General features: G+C 43.0%; 1 long non-coding RNA gene across 2 annotated transcripts in view; it reads right to left on the minus strand.

Annotated features, from left to right (window-relative positions):
- LOC142488755 (uncharacterized) overlaps positions 1–12,254 on the minus strand; it is a 45,500-nt gene extending 33,246 nt beyond the window's left edge. The window contains exons 1-4 of one of the 2 annotated variants that reach the window (XR_012799635.1): positions 12,164–12,254; positions 11,923–11,973; positions 10,106–10,167; positions 9,656–9,795 (exon numbers count right to left, since the gene is read on the minus strand). This is a non-coding gene — a long non-coding RNA (uncharacterized LOC142488755). Of the gene's footprint in view, positions 1–9,655; positions 9,796–10,105; positions 10,168–11,922; positions 11,974–12,163 lie in introns of those variants that run through there. The other variant, XR_012799636.1, reaches the window with a different exon arrangement.
- Between the last annotated feature and the right edge of the window lie 1,471 nt (positions 12,255–13,725).

Below are 13,725 nucleotides of genomic sequence, written 5' to 3' on the forward strand. Positions count from 1 at the left end.
TCCCTCGGCGTGCCGCGCGTCACCGATGCGCGGTCACGCGTCATCGGGTGTCAGCGCCCCCTGCACGCGCGTCCAGGGCTCCCCGAGGGAGCCCTGGTGTCCCGCGATGTGGGGGACGGCGGCAGGGGGTTCCGGGGGACCCGGCGGACCCGGCAGCGGGAGGGAGAGCGCCCCGATCGGAGGGCGCTCTTCCGCTGCTTTGGCGCGCGCCCGGCACCCTCCGGCGCGCGCCAGGTTACTGCTGCGGCCGAGAACGGGCAAATGCTCGAATAAACTCGGCCGCAGCAGTACCTGGGAACGGGCCTGTAGAAGGGGTCCTCAAACACCGAAACGTGACGTTGCCCCCCTTGCCCTGGACTTTTTACCCCCTGTTTTTCCTTTTTTTTTTCCTCCCCCTTTTCCCCTTCCCTGTCCTTGTCACTGCCCCAGCACATATTGCTTTCTTTTGGTCTGCGACAAGTTTGTGCATCATTCGTGTACCATTAAATTCTTTTTTAACTGATCCATTCACTTTTTGCTCTTTTCGTTTGAGTGCTGGGAACATTTGTGGTTTATTGATTCTTTTGGGAGGAAATAGGGTCCTCCCTGTTCCCGTTTTGCACTGATTATTTCACACTACACATAGTTTGTGTGCTGTCTAATATTTTTTGTTAAGTGGTTCAACATAATGCTCACTTCTATCTGCTTTAATTAAAATATCCTTAAGATTGGCCCCTCTCTGGTAAGCAAATCTAGGATATTTATTGCAAATGGGACTTAAGTGTAATGCTGTACTGCCCGCAGACCAGTCCCCAGTACTGAGGTGGGAAAGGGTATAACATGCACCCACAGCAGTGAGGGTGGGCCCGGAGTGTGGTAGGGTGCGATGCCGGGTCTGGTGAGAGACTTTTAGCCAGATACTTGCCGAGTTCGGGGCGCCAGAGGTCCGAGTAGTGAAGTCCAGAAGCCATGGGTCGAGGATAGGAGAAAGCAGCGTAGTCGTAGTCCAAAGCCAGGTCCGGAGGTAGAGAGGTATATGTAGTCAAAATGGAAGCCGAGATCAAGTCCAGAGGTGGTATACGGGGGGGGGGGGGGGGGTAGGTACAGGAACGAGAGCTGAAACACAGAAGAGAGCCAGGCATAGAACTCTGAACAGCAAGAGCCACAAGAAACTATGCAGAGCGAGGAAGTAGAGGGCAGACTGGAGAAATATATCTTGGTGTACCAATAGAGGGTAGAGTTGAAACGGAGGTGTGCCCAGGCAGGGACCTAGAGTAGGGGAAAGCCAGGTGTGTAGTAGAGAGTGTGATTAAGTCCTGCGGCCGGCAGGGGGCGGGGACAGCCGTGCAGGGGGCAGGCAGATAGAATCGGCAGCGTGGAGGCAGTGGCAGCGTGTGCCGCAGAGGAGAGAGCAGAGCGGCACCCGACCAGAGGAGGTAGGGTGCACAGCGTGTGCGGCGGCACTCAGGGCCGGAGCGGGGGGGGGGCACGCCATGGGGAACGTGTCCCCCGATCCCTTACAGTACCCCCCTTGAGGATCGGACTCCGCACAATCCTCCCAAGGTTTGTGAGGAAACACACACACACCACTCTAAAAAATTAAAACAAACTAAAATGGTGGATTGGCCTTCTTGAAACTGATCCTGAAAATCCGCAGGCCAAAGGAACCAGTTGATTCGAGGTATATCCAAAACAACAATTTGTACTTATATCCAGACCAGGATGATAGCGTTATTTCTTGAACTAGTCTACAAGGGGAAAAAAGTAAGGTCTTTAGTGGTGCACCCATGATTGTATGGAGTGTAGCACTTAACCCTTAATTATGTGTGTAATGAAAAGATATATATTGTATGATGGAACATATTATTGTCAGAACACACATCAACAGATGCATGTGACATGGTGTTATCTTCATGTGTTATTTTCATATAATAAACTATACTATGGTTTTTAATGATTAAAGGGAATATATGTTTGTACTGTATGGCCTACTATGGTATATAATATTGAGTGTATTAAGTATGGGTGTACAATAATGGGTCTACCTGCAGTATTAAACCAAGAATTATCAAGGGACAGAAGTTGTCAAAATAACTTTTATTCACACACAGTTAACTCACTGTTTTGTGAAAAATAAATTGATTACTAATTAACAAATGATAAAAAAACAAAAACAAACTATTGACCAAACTCAGTGCCTCCTCTTAGCAGCCAAGCCATCGTGCTCACTCGGCCATTTGATGCAAGGTCTGCCATGCCTCAACCTTGGCACGAGCAGTGTCGGTGGTGTGGATGAGTCACTGGATAGACAAGGTGAAGTTTGCCCCAAAATTGAGAGCCCTGATGTTCCAAAGACTCAGTGAGTGTAATGACCATGGAGCATGGTCAGATTCTCTCCAGCACCTGTTGCCTACATTAGCCCTTTGAGGGCTGCCACAATCTGTGCCATGTGACTCGGGTGCTACTGCATGGCATGGATGCTGATGCGGTGGTGGTGGACTGCTAGCTCCCTGTGTCTGGACGTGGCCTCTGTCCTTGAGAGCTGGGCCATGATGCTGTGGAACCCGCGGCACTGCATCTCCATCAGTGTGCCCTTTGATAGAAGTACAGATCTGTAGTGCCTGGGTGCAGCTTTAGCGGTGGTGGGTGCAGCGGTGGGGGCAGCTGGAGAAGATGGAGGAGCAGCGGTAGCAGTGGCAGGGGTAGCTGGAGGAGGCAATGTGTTCTTTCAAGTCTTCAACATGTTGAATACTAAATACAGTATATTATCTACTTCTTAGCCCTTCTCTTTGCTCAGATAATACAAAAAAAAATGTGATAAAAAAAAAGGATAGGAGTTCTTGATTGTACCTTCTACCAGCACCCCCTTAACTACTTCTACATGGCTAAACCCATTGGGGATCATTGGCCTGTTCCTGTCCATAATTAACTTTGGGAAACTTTAATACCTTTAAAACTATCATTTTTTCAGAAGTATGCTGGTTGGTTCTAACTGCATACCTAACTCCGAGGGTCAATAAGATCTGTACTTGTTGTCTCTCCACCCTCTGTTCCGCCTTTGTCAATTATTGTTTTTATGTTTTCTTTATTTACATATGTTCCTGATCTGATCGCTCCCTTCCCACCCCAAACCAAGACTGCATCTGTTGGAAATCTTCGCATATTTCCAGGAAAGGTTGAGAAGTATCTTTTCAGGTTACATTTCGTGGTTTATTTTTGTTTTATTTGTTTAATATTTTCTTTATTATCAATATATATGGTAATTGTGGCGCCTATGCAAATCACTTGAATATACCGCCTTTGTCTAAACCATTGATTAATTCTAAACAGTGGTTTGGGTGGACCCCCTTTTTTTTGTTTTTTAATCTTCATACGTTTTCTTTTTGGTTTGGTCTCAGAGAACAACTCCAGGGTCTGTGAACGGGAAAATGTAATCAGTGCTGGTTTGTTCTGGGCCAGTTGATCCTTGATCATGGTATTAACAGTTGAATGATCGCGTGATAAAGTCACAAGAGCATTCACAGAAGTACATTTAGGGTGCACATCACAATAAACATTTTTATTTTTCTAACATACAGTAGCTATAGTGAAAAACCAAGGTGAATAAGTGAAAAATAAAAATAATAATAAAATATTATTAAAACACATTGAGCTGATGTTATTAATCCCAAACAACAGCGCTATTTGATTGCACAGAATCGCTAGGTGCCGAACTATATTGCGTTAATCGCTAAGTAAGCCTCCTGCCTGATGTAATATATATCAAGTTCAAGACCAGCCTCGCAAAGTATGGTCACACATATAAGAAACTAGAGGAGCGTCAACACACACATAATATGTATAGCACTGTGTGTTACTGCAATTTCAGCAAACCGTGGGAGCAGGGATAGTGTACAAGATTGAAATGCACGATTGAGATGGGGATTCCCTCACAGCTGAGCTATCATATGAACGCTACTTGCTTGCAAGTAGCAGAGCTCCAACATCGCTCTCAACAGGTACTGGGAGTCCCTATAACTAGTGACAGTCATTAATAATAGTATCAATACAACAATGGAAACTGTATCAGAGCAATCTGTGATACTGGCTGAATCGCCAAGTTGGTGGGGGCTTCCCTCATTGCTAAACTATCATATGAACGTTACTTGCTTCCAAGCAACACAGCTCCAACATCGCTGCCAATGATTACTGGGAGTCCCTGTAGCTAGTGTCAGACAGTTATGAACACGATGGTAAATCCAAAGTCTGTGTATAATACTTAGCTGGATCGTCACTTTACTCTACTCCTGCACGGTACACAGTGCTGCCGGGGCGCTCCTACTAGCAACCAGTTGTTCGGGATCAGCTGCTCAACGTGACGTGACGTCACCACGCCACAGTGCCCACGCCCTACGTGTTTCTCTCCAGGCGAAGCTTCGTCAGGGGAAGGTGGATCCACCTTCATCATCATCAGAAAGGTCAAATTCCACAACTGGGATCTGGGGGCTTTCTGGTCATGTATCTCCATGTATTGGATCTTTGTGCACAGACAGTTTAAGTCACTCCCACCCTTGCCAGGATCTCGTTTTTTAGAAGGTCATAATCAGATGTGGCTCCTTTGTCGAGTTCACAATATGTTTTTTGGGTGTAATGGTCCCCCTTTGGCACAGGCACATAATTGCAATTGTTGACATTCTATTTTCCCATTCGCCTTAACCAAGATGATCGAAAACAGTGGTCTCAGTTGCCTGAACAAAGATGGCTGGACAGGAAGTTGACCTGAAAGGCTTATATCTTGAAGCCATTTGAAACTAGCCAGTGCACGAGCTCTGCGCTTGTTCTATTTCCACCTTGTGTTTTTACCTTGAATCGCAGCAGACTTTGCCTTGTACTATGCCTGCCCTTACCCTTTGCCTGGATTTTGCCTACTCCTTGCCCTGACCTTGGACTGTGACCCTGATTATGATTTCTTCACCATTCCCAGACAATGGCTTGTGACCCAGATTTGCCCCCTCTATCAGGACTCAGTCCCGAGGCCTGTGGTCTGTCACAACATCCTGCCTCAGCTCTGCAAGTAGATTTCCAAGTCTGAGACGAGCACGTTCTAATTGGGCTTCCCCCAGTAGAAAGGGCACTATAATACCAGTTCATTGGGAGTGGACCCAATGTTTGCTGTAGCAGTTCGCTAAAAGGACAGGACAGGAGGCATCCTTATACGTCCTTCTCTGCATCATCTTCTGAAGGTATTGGCTTGACCAGATGGGTTGTAATTCTGCAGTACCAGTTGTGACCATAACAGCCTTGGTCAGGCGTTGAAAGAGTTCCCTTTGCGTCTCTGCGATAATCCCAAACTGGGTTTCGAATATCTAGTCTGTCTCCAGCTGTGCCGCAGTGCTTTCAGCTTCCTTGGCGATGCTGTCAGCTACTTGATGTTTAATTTCCTCCCATGGACAATGATTAGGTGACATAATTTTTTCAGGGTAATAATACAGTGCGTGGTTTATTTTCCACATATTGTATTGTATGTCTTTATTTATATAGCGCCATCAATATACATAGCGCTTCACAGTAGTAATACATGTTGTAATCATATAAATAACAAATAATATAAATAACAGGTCATGGGAATATGTGCTTCAGACAAAAGAGTAACATTAAGGAAGAGGAGTCCCTGCCCCGAGGAGCTTACAATCTAATTGGTAGGTAGACTCTTTGATAAAGGTCCCACGGACCGAAATGCATCAGAGGACCTGTCAGCACGATGTCTGATTAAAGTCTATTTTTAACTTATCCCAGCCTCTCTCCTTCTATTGCTGTGCTGCTGTCTACCTGTCCCATTGGGGGAAGATTTTCTCTAATTGGTAGGTAGGGGAACGTATAGAGACAGTAGGAGGGAATTCTAGTATGTGCGTCTGCAGGGGCCAAGCTTTGTGTATCATGTGTCCAGGATTATCCACAGTGTTATTCATATGCTTCTTTAAGCAAATGTGTCTTAAGGTGGGTCTTAAAGGTGGCTAGAGAGGGTGCTAGTCGGGTATTGAGGGGAAGGGCATTCCAGAGGTGCAGGGCAGTCAGTGAGAAAGGTTTAAGACGGGAGAGGTCTTTAGATACAAAGGGGGTAGAAAGAAGACATACTTGAGAAGAACGCAAGAGACGGGATGGTGTATAGCGAGAAATTAAGGCTGAGATGTAAGGAGGGGCAGAAGAGTGTAAAGCTTTAAAAGTGAGGAGGAGAATTGTGTGTGAGATGCGGGATTTGATCGGAAGCCAGGAGAGGGATTTCGGGAGGGGAGACGCGGAGACTGATTTAGGAAAGAGTAGAGTGATTCTGGCAGCAGCGTTTAGGATAGATTGTAGGGGAGACAGGTGAGAGGCAGGGAGACTGGACAGCAGGAGGTTGCAGTAATTGAGACGGGAGAGAATGAGGGCCTGTGTCAGAGTTTTAGCAGTCGAGCAACAGAGGAAAGGGCGTATCTTTGTGATATTGCGGAGGAAAAAGCGACTAGTTTTAGAAACGTTTTGAATGTGAGAGGAGAATGTGAGAGAGGAATCGAGTGTGACCCCTAAGCAGCGTGCTTGGGCTACTGGGTGAATAATCGTAGTTCCAACAGTAATGTGGAAGGACGTAGTAGGGCCAGGTTTGGGTGGAAGTATAAACAGAGACATTTCACAACACCGTCTCGTTAAGGCAGAACAAACGATAAACATAACAGCCAAAGCAGTTTAGTTAGAGAGACTAACTAACCAAAATGCAAGGCATGACTACGCGGCTGGTTAACAAGGCTAGTTTCCAGTCCAAACAGGATTTGGAAGTATGAATGATGAGCTCATTACTTTAGAGCTCTATTTATTCAGGTACAAAGTGAGAGGCAGGTTGCATGCCTGTGTCAGTCCTCCTCTGCTCTCTCTGTCCTCCTGAGAGAGACTGTAAATGCTTTCCATCTTTCCATTTAAAGTAATTCAGTCTGGGTTAATTAGGAGCACCTGTATATTGCTTAGCTAGAAGAATTAACCGCCCACATACTGAAAAGCATGCATTCTGCAACCTCCTGTTATTATACACACAGTCAATGGCTCTGACAAAATATATACAGTACATAAATATATACAATCAGATGAAGGTATTCAGACATGATAAAAATACTATATCCAAAGGGTGTGTGTGCCTGCCTGCGTGCGTTTTTAGAAGGTACACAAAATGACGTTTTGTTGCTAATTGTAACACACATACTTGCCAACAAGATATTTATTTTTATGTTGTTATCTAACATACCATACAAAACATTATTAAACATTATACTGAAAACGCTTCTGGCCGATACAGTACATGTAATAATTATGCATCTAATGTTTCTTTTAATTAAATTATTTTCATATTGAATTTCCTATCACATCTCACAGATTTACATATCGTCGTACCTTTCAGAAGCATATGAAGCATGTAAATTAATTTAATCCTGTTAATTAAATGCTCTTTCCAAAGATGAATCTGCTTTTAGAGTTGCAATGTACTATATAATGGCTGATTTTCTATATTTCCATATTCAAGCCTTTGGGCATAGTGCTAAAATTAATTTGACACGTTTAATTATTGCATGTTTTTATATGAAATATACATGTATCTTATTGCAATGATAATTAGCATGTAAACTACCCTTTTAAGATGCTAGATTTACAATTACTATGCGTTTAACTTTGTCTACGGTAAACCTGAAAACAGTTAGATATAAAAAGAGACTAGTCGCCTCTTTAATGCTTGTGTATACTGTAAGTACTACTGTGAAGACCATGGGGGTAATTCATTAAAGTGCGATAGAAACATTCGGGACATTATTGCACGGCAACTCCCACTGACATTACAGTTTAATCAATATTCTCACCCAAAGGATGTTATATTAGTCTTACTTTCTTTGGAAGTGAAAATATACATATAACTGCAAGTAGCCAAGCTAATTTGTTCTCTGTACAGTTCTAAACAGAACATGCTTTTCCACAAGAGATGTGTTCAAGTAAAAAATATTCTGCATATTGTGACAACTCAGCCTCTTTGCAGGGTCTTTTCTCTCAGATAAAAAGCAGCAAATGGATGGTTCGCTTATCCGGTTTATTATCAACAGTGTACAAACTAAAATACAAGAACAAAACAAAATACCTGCTGTAGCTGCTCTCGGGTGCGCTAACTAACACTTTGTTAACTACTATCTTCAAGTTCGGGAGCCAAGGTCTTTACCAACACAGAGCCCCTGTACCTGTGTAAGCGGCAGCCCCTGTACCTGTGTAAGCGGCAGCCCCTGCAGTCTCTCCCTGACCTCTCTGGCTGGGAGCCTTGTCCAGGAAAACAGCAGGGACTAGGGAACTGCTATTTTAAAGCAGCTCATTAATTAGTTGCCAGGTGAGGAGAAAAGGTACAAGCCTAGGAAGGTGCTGGGTCCTAATTACCTCCCTCCAAGCACCACCTTTTGGCTACACCCCAATATGTTAAGGATTTTAACGTAGTATGTACTATGCTAATGCTTTGGATAAATGTCAGAATGTGTCAGCGTAGTAGGTGTTAGTGCATCATAGTGGTTATTCATTAAACAGCAATAGTGTTAATTGGGGAACTATTAAACGGAAACCCCTTATTAAAGACAATGGAAGTTTCTGAGCAATAGTGCTCCGATTGGCACTATAACAGTTTAATTAATAACCTCTTAAATCAGATCATAAATGGTTTGGTGTAACTTGAAACTTTAGAACGGTTCCACTTAAGAATCTGTGAATACAAACAAACAATATGCTTTATGCATGATTTCCTAAAATATATGTATTCATTTCCCTGATGAAGTCACGTTGGGTCACGAAAAGCTTTGGGACCCTGTCGATTGCATGTTATATTACCACGCTGTTGTGAGCGGCTGTGCTCTGAAATACTAGCACCACTACCTGTGGTTATCCAGCCTTTCTCGATTGGTTTGAATCTTTTGGTCACATACTTTGTGTCATTTTCCGTTGGACTGCTTGAGGTAACCCCTACCCTGCTGATTGAGTGGAATTTCATACCTGCCCCAGGGAATAGATTATGATCAAGCGGGACATCGGCTCTCCATGCGACACCAACACACAGTGTCAGGGACTACAAGTTATAAGACTACCTTGCACAGGCAAGGAAAGAGAGGTAATGACAGTCTTTCAAAGGGCAAAGACAGATGTGAGAAATTCCAGATCAAACAGAGATTTACTTCTTCTTCAGTGAATTAGGCCAGGAATTGCAAGGAAGCAAGAAGGCCACGTTGCTTCAGTGCGGGTGTGAGGTCACTTCCTGTTGACAGCCATCTTGCTAGGGGAAAACGTCCTCAATTGTGAGCCATGTTGTATGAAGCAATGAAACCTGAAATTATAGACTTTCAGGGATGCACCGGTGCCGAATGCGAGCGGCTACAATGGCGGATCCTAATACTCGGTACAGCTTTACTACCACTAACAAACAGTGATACACACAAAAGGGCATGATATACATACTGTACTCTAAACACAGACTTATATATATACAATGATATATACAATTTGCAAATGCACACATGTACATACTCAAACATACGCTCATACCAACACATGCTTACATGCTTATATACTGCTGTATAATATATTACTGAAATAGTTAACCTCTGCTTTTTATCATATATTGGTGCTACTCCCATGCTTATGCACTTACATTTAGAGGCGGGGAATTTTTGGGCGAATTTGAATCCAACGTGGAATGGCCGGTTCCTTTGAGCCGTTTTTGTTTTGTAGCACTGATAATGTGCACGGCAGATTAATAATTCGAACCTGAAACCTTACCCCACAATCCGTAATCTGAAATCCAGAATTATAATAGGTTTAGCAGTATAAATAGAGATGCAGCCTCAATCTGAAGCCATTTGCTGTAGGGTTTTGCTGTGGGTGGTTAGCCCATACATTAGTAAGAGTGCAACATTATCATCAGTAACAACAACCTTATGGACACCGACCACTTCATACCATTCGTGCTAACCAGTTAGTTTCCTTTCTGGGTTTATTGTTATCCAACCCTTTGTATTGGTTATTATCATCCAATATGTCATCCAAAAACAATATATCTGTTAATATAGCACTGTCTGTAGAACACCCTAATATAACTGGGTACCTATTTTTCTCTCATTCCATATCTGCCCCAGTGATTAGATTATGCTCCAGGTGCTGAAATTCCTGTTAAGATACATAACATTACATTGACCAAAGTTAACATTATATTAAAGTTGTATCCTCATCAAAGAACAATAAAATAATGCGAAAACATGTATTGTGCAATAAAGAAGATAGCGTTAACTATAATGGGCGTTTGTAATAATGACATGCAAAAGATATTCAAATGAGCATTATCATAGAAGCTCTTATCCTCTAAAGTCCGTTAATTTTAACGCAAGGACTTACCATTCCGTTAGTTAAGTCTTACCTAAATTTGGCACACCTTTTAACAACATAACGTTACAGTAGCCATAGTGTTAAAGATCATTCAAGACGTTTATTAAGTTATAAATAAACCCAGGTATTTCTAATGTTCTCATCACTTAACCATGTAAAACTGTGGCTTTCGCGACAACTAATACACTTCCTCAATGAGAATGTTACCCTCAAACCACCGCACAGGCAACTTTATTATTTTGATAAATAATAGAATTATGGGTGTTGGCCTCACAAAACACTGCTTAGTGGAAATAACCTAAATTAAAAAACAATTGATTAGAGTGTTAGCTTTTGGCTACGGCCCCAGATACTGCGTTGGGGACTGACAAGAGGATTAGTAATCCCTATATAGCTGGGGGGTTTTGCGTGGGAGATGGATTGGATGTAGAGTTTGGTGCTGGAGAGTGTGTGGTAGTGGCTGTGGGAAGGGGATTGGCTGTGAGTTTTGGTGTGGGAAAGGGAGCTTGTATGGAAGTTGGAGAGGTGAGTGGTGGCTCGTATGTAAACCAGAATTTATAGCTCCAAGTATACTTTCCAGGGAATTATAGTTGGTGATAGGCCTCTATCACGTAAACACAACTTCAATTATGGTTCTATATGAAAGGTTAAGACTTGATTTGGAGCAACTCACTGGCATGAGCTCCGCCTTCCTGGTCTGGCAAATGCTGTATTCATTACAGTATTTAGCCTCTGGGTCTTTCAAAGTACAGAGGTTACAGTGCCTAAATACACTGGCGACACACTTTATTCGAGCTCGGCTAGTCCCACGAATTCGGGTATACCCGGGTGTATTGAGGTTTGTGACTGTTTTCTGCCCGAGTATATTGGGTTATTTTCTAGGCAGGGATTGAAGCATTTTATTCCCGCTGGCTGCAATACTGCACAGTATATATATATATATACTGCATTACAATTCATGAATTTATGCCATCTGGTAGACACGCGAAGCATTGCAGCCTATTAAATCCTAATCATTATCATTTAACAAATCAGCCGCCCATCAGCCAGGCATGAACCCAGGCTGGGAAGGCAAACGCAACGGGGCTTGTCAGAGGTGAGGAGCGGCGCATTCCAGGTATCTGCCAGGTACATACCGGGTATTTGCTCGAATAAAGTGTGTCGTGCAGTATGCACAGTCTCAGTTTTCATGTAATTTCCACAAATTTCTGTGCTCTCTAAACACAGAACACAGAAGGGGGGTATACATATTTCTGCAGTGAGGACAGTGAGGCAGAAGCTGAGATGGGATTTCAGCTGGCTTCCCCAACGTCATGGGTGCAATAGAATACAGGCATGTAGCTTTAGCACCACCCAGAGAGAGGAAACATGAATATTGCAATGGAAAGCATTTGAATTCCCTCAATGTACGGATATAGAAGGAGTTAATGTTCTACTGGTGCATTGCAGTGGGGGACACACAACGCGCCAACAATTTATCAAATGAAACCACACGAAAACAGCTTAGCACTTGAGACAGTGTTAGGAATGGTAAATTACCTTGCCAAAATCATTCCACACCATGCTAATCATTTGTCACCACTGAGAGACCTATTAAAGAAAAGATGACTTTCAGTGGGAAGCACAGCAAAAGTCTGCATTTGATAAAATGAAACAACTTATTTCAAATGCTGGCACTTGGGCATACTACAACATAAGAAAGGAAGTAACTGTTCAAGTGGATGCTTCTAAGCAAGGACTGGGAGCAATATAAATGCAGGAATGAAAAACAGTCACTTACAGATGTAGCAGACATTGTTGTACCTGTTAACACGAGGTATTTAGCTAATACTAGCACTAGTGAAAAAAGGTAGATTGCTTCCGAGGTTCACAGCACCTTCACTCAGACAGTTGTATGAATATAAAAAAAACTTTATTAGTAACCAGCAATGTACAACAGCATGATCACATTGTACATTGTTGTACATTGCTGGTTACTAATAAAGTTTTTTTTTATATTCATACAACTGGCTGAGTGAAGGTGCTGTGAACCTCGGAAGCAATCTACCTTTTTTCACCTGTGACGTCATATCCGGTTGGAGCACGCAGACGCCAGCAAGCGGAATCCCAGCCCACAGAGCCTCCAGGATCAAGCTTGCAGCTGCAAACAGGAACGGCTTTTAAGGGACCTCCACGCGGTACACAGGGGAGACAGGTGAGGATATATTGGTAGCCGTGCCGTGATTTACTTGGGGGCGCCCCTTTGTGAGGTGTCCCCTTGTACCTCTAACCGGTTTTCCAGTACCCCACTCCCCTTGTTAGTATCGGAGACACCCTAATATTGCCTCATTACCTGCATCACCTTTATACCGGCGTCAAACCCTCTTTCCTAAACACACTCTATAGTGCCTGGTAGTGGCCTCGATAATTGGGGTTACCCTATTTTTCTATTAATACTAGCACTATATTCAACACCACGTTAGCACATACACTATTGGACACAATGGTAACACATTCGTTATCTCCTTAAAGTACACACGTTAACACATTCTTTCCTGAGTTATTCCATGTTAATGGGGGAAATAATATTCCTTGTACCTGCATGCATCTATGTCACTCACAGCTACAGAAATCAACGATGAACAGATTGAAAAGAAAATGTCTGTGAACATTTCCAGCAATATGTTTATAGTCAAAATGTTACTGTGGAGTCAGACAATAAACCCCTGCAAATAATCATGCAGCACCAGTCAGACGGCAAATAATGATGCCGTGACTGCAGAAATACAACATTCTCATAAAAAAAAAACAGTAAAGGAAACTCTAGTTGCTAGGAAATTCTAGGCTAGATGCCTGTGAAACAAGAGGACAGTATAGAAGAGTAATTTGAAGCACAAGTGCATTTAGTCATATCTAATTCACCTATTTCTGACCAGAAGGTACAATAACTTCAAGAGGAAACTGAGAGAGACTCCCAACTGTCAGAGCTACAAAAAGCCATAATCACTGGATGACCAATGACAAAACATTCATGTCTTCCAGGAGTATCAGAATTCTGGCATTTCCACTGAAGGTTATGGAGAATCTAATCTTCAGAGGTGAATGACTGGTAAAATACCAAATCTATGAGATAGGGTTTAGGGCAGTAAATTCACTACAGTATGAGCACATGCGGGTTGAAAATACAAAAACAGAGCCCTAGATCGGTTATATTGGCCTGGTATGAATGCCAAAATTGAGGAAACTGTATTCATGTGTCCAATTTACCTATAATATAATTTTAAAACCTCAAAAGAGCTAAAAAAAACCTGATATCTCATCACCAGATTCAAGAAAAGTGTGTAGACCTGTGCAAGGTTGTAC

This window comes from Ascaphus truei, chromosome 2 (genome assembly GCF_040206685.1).
Source record: "Ascaphus truei isolate aAscTru1 chromosome 2, aAscTru1.hap1, whole genome shotgun sequence".
Taxonomy (NCBI): Eukaryota; Metazoa; Chordata; class Amphibia; order Anura; family Ascaphidae; genus Ascaphus; species Ascaphus truei.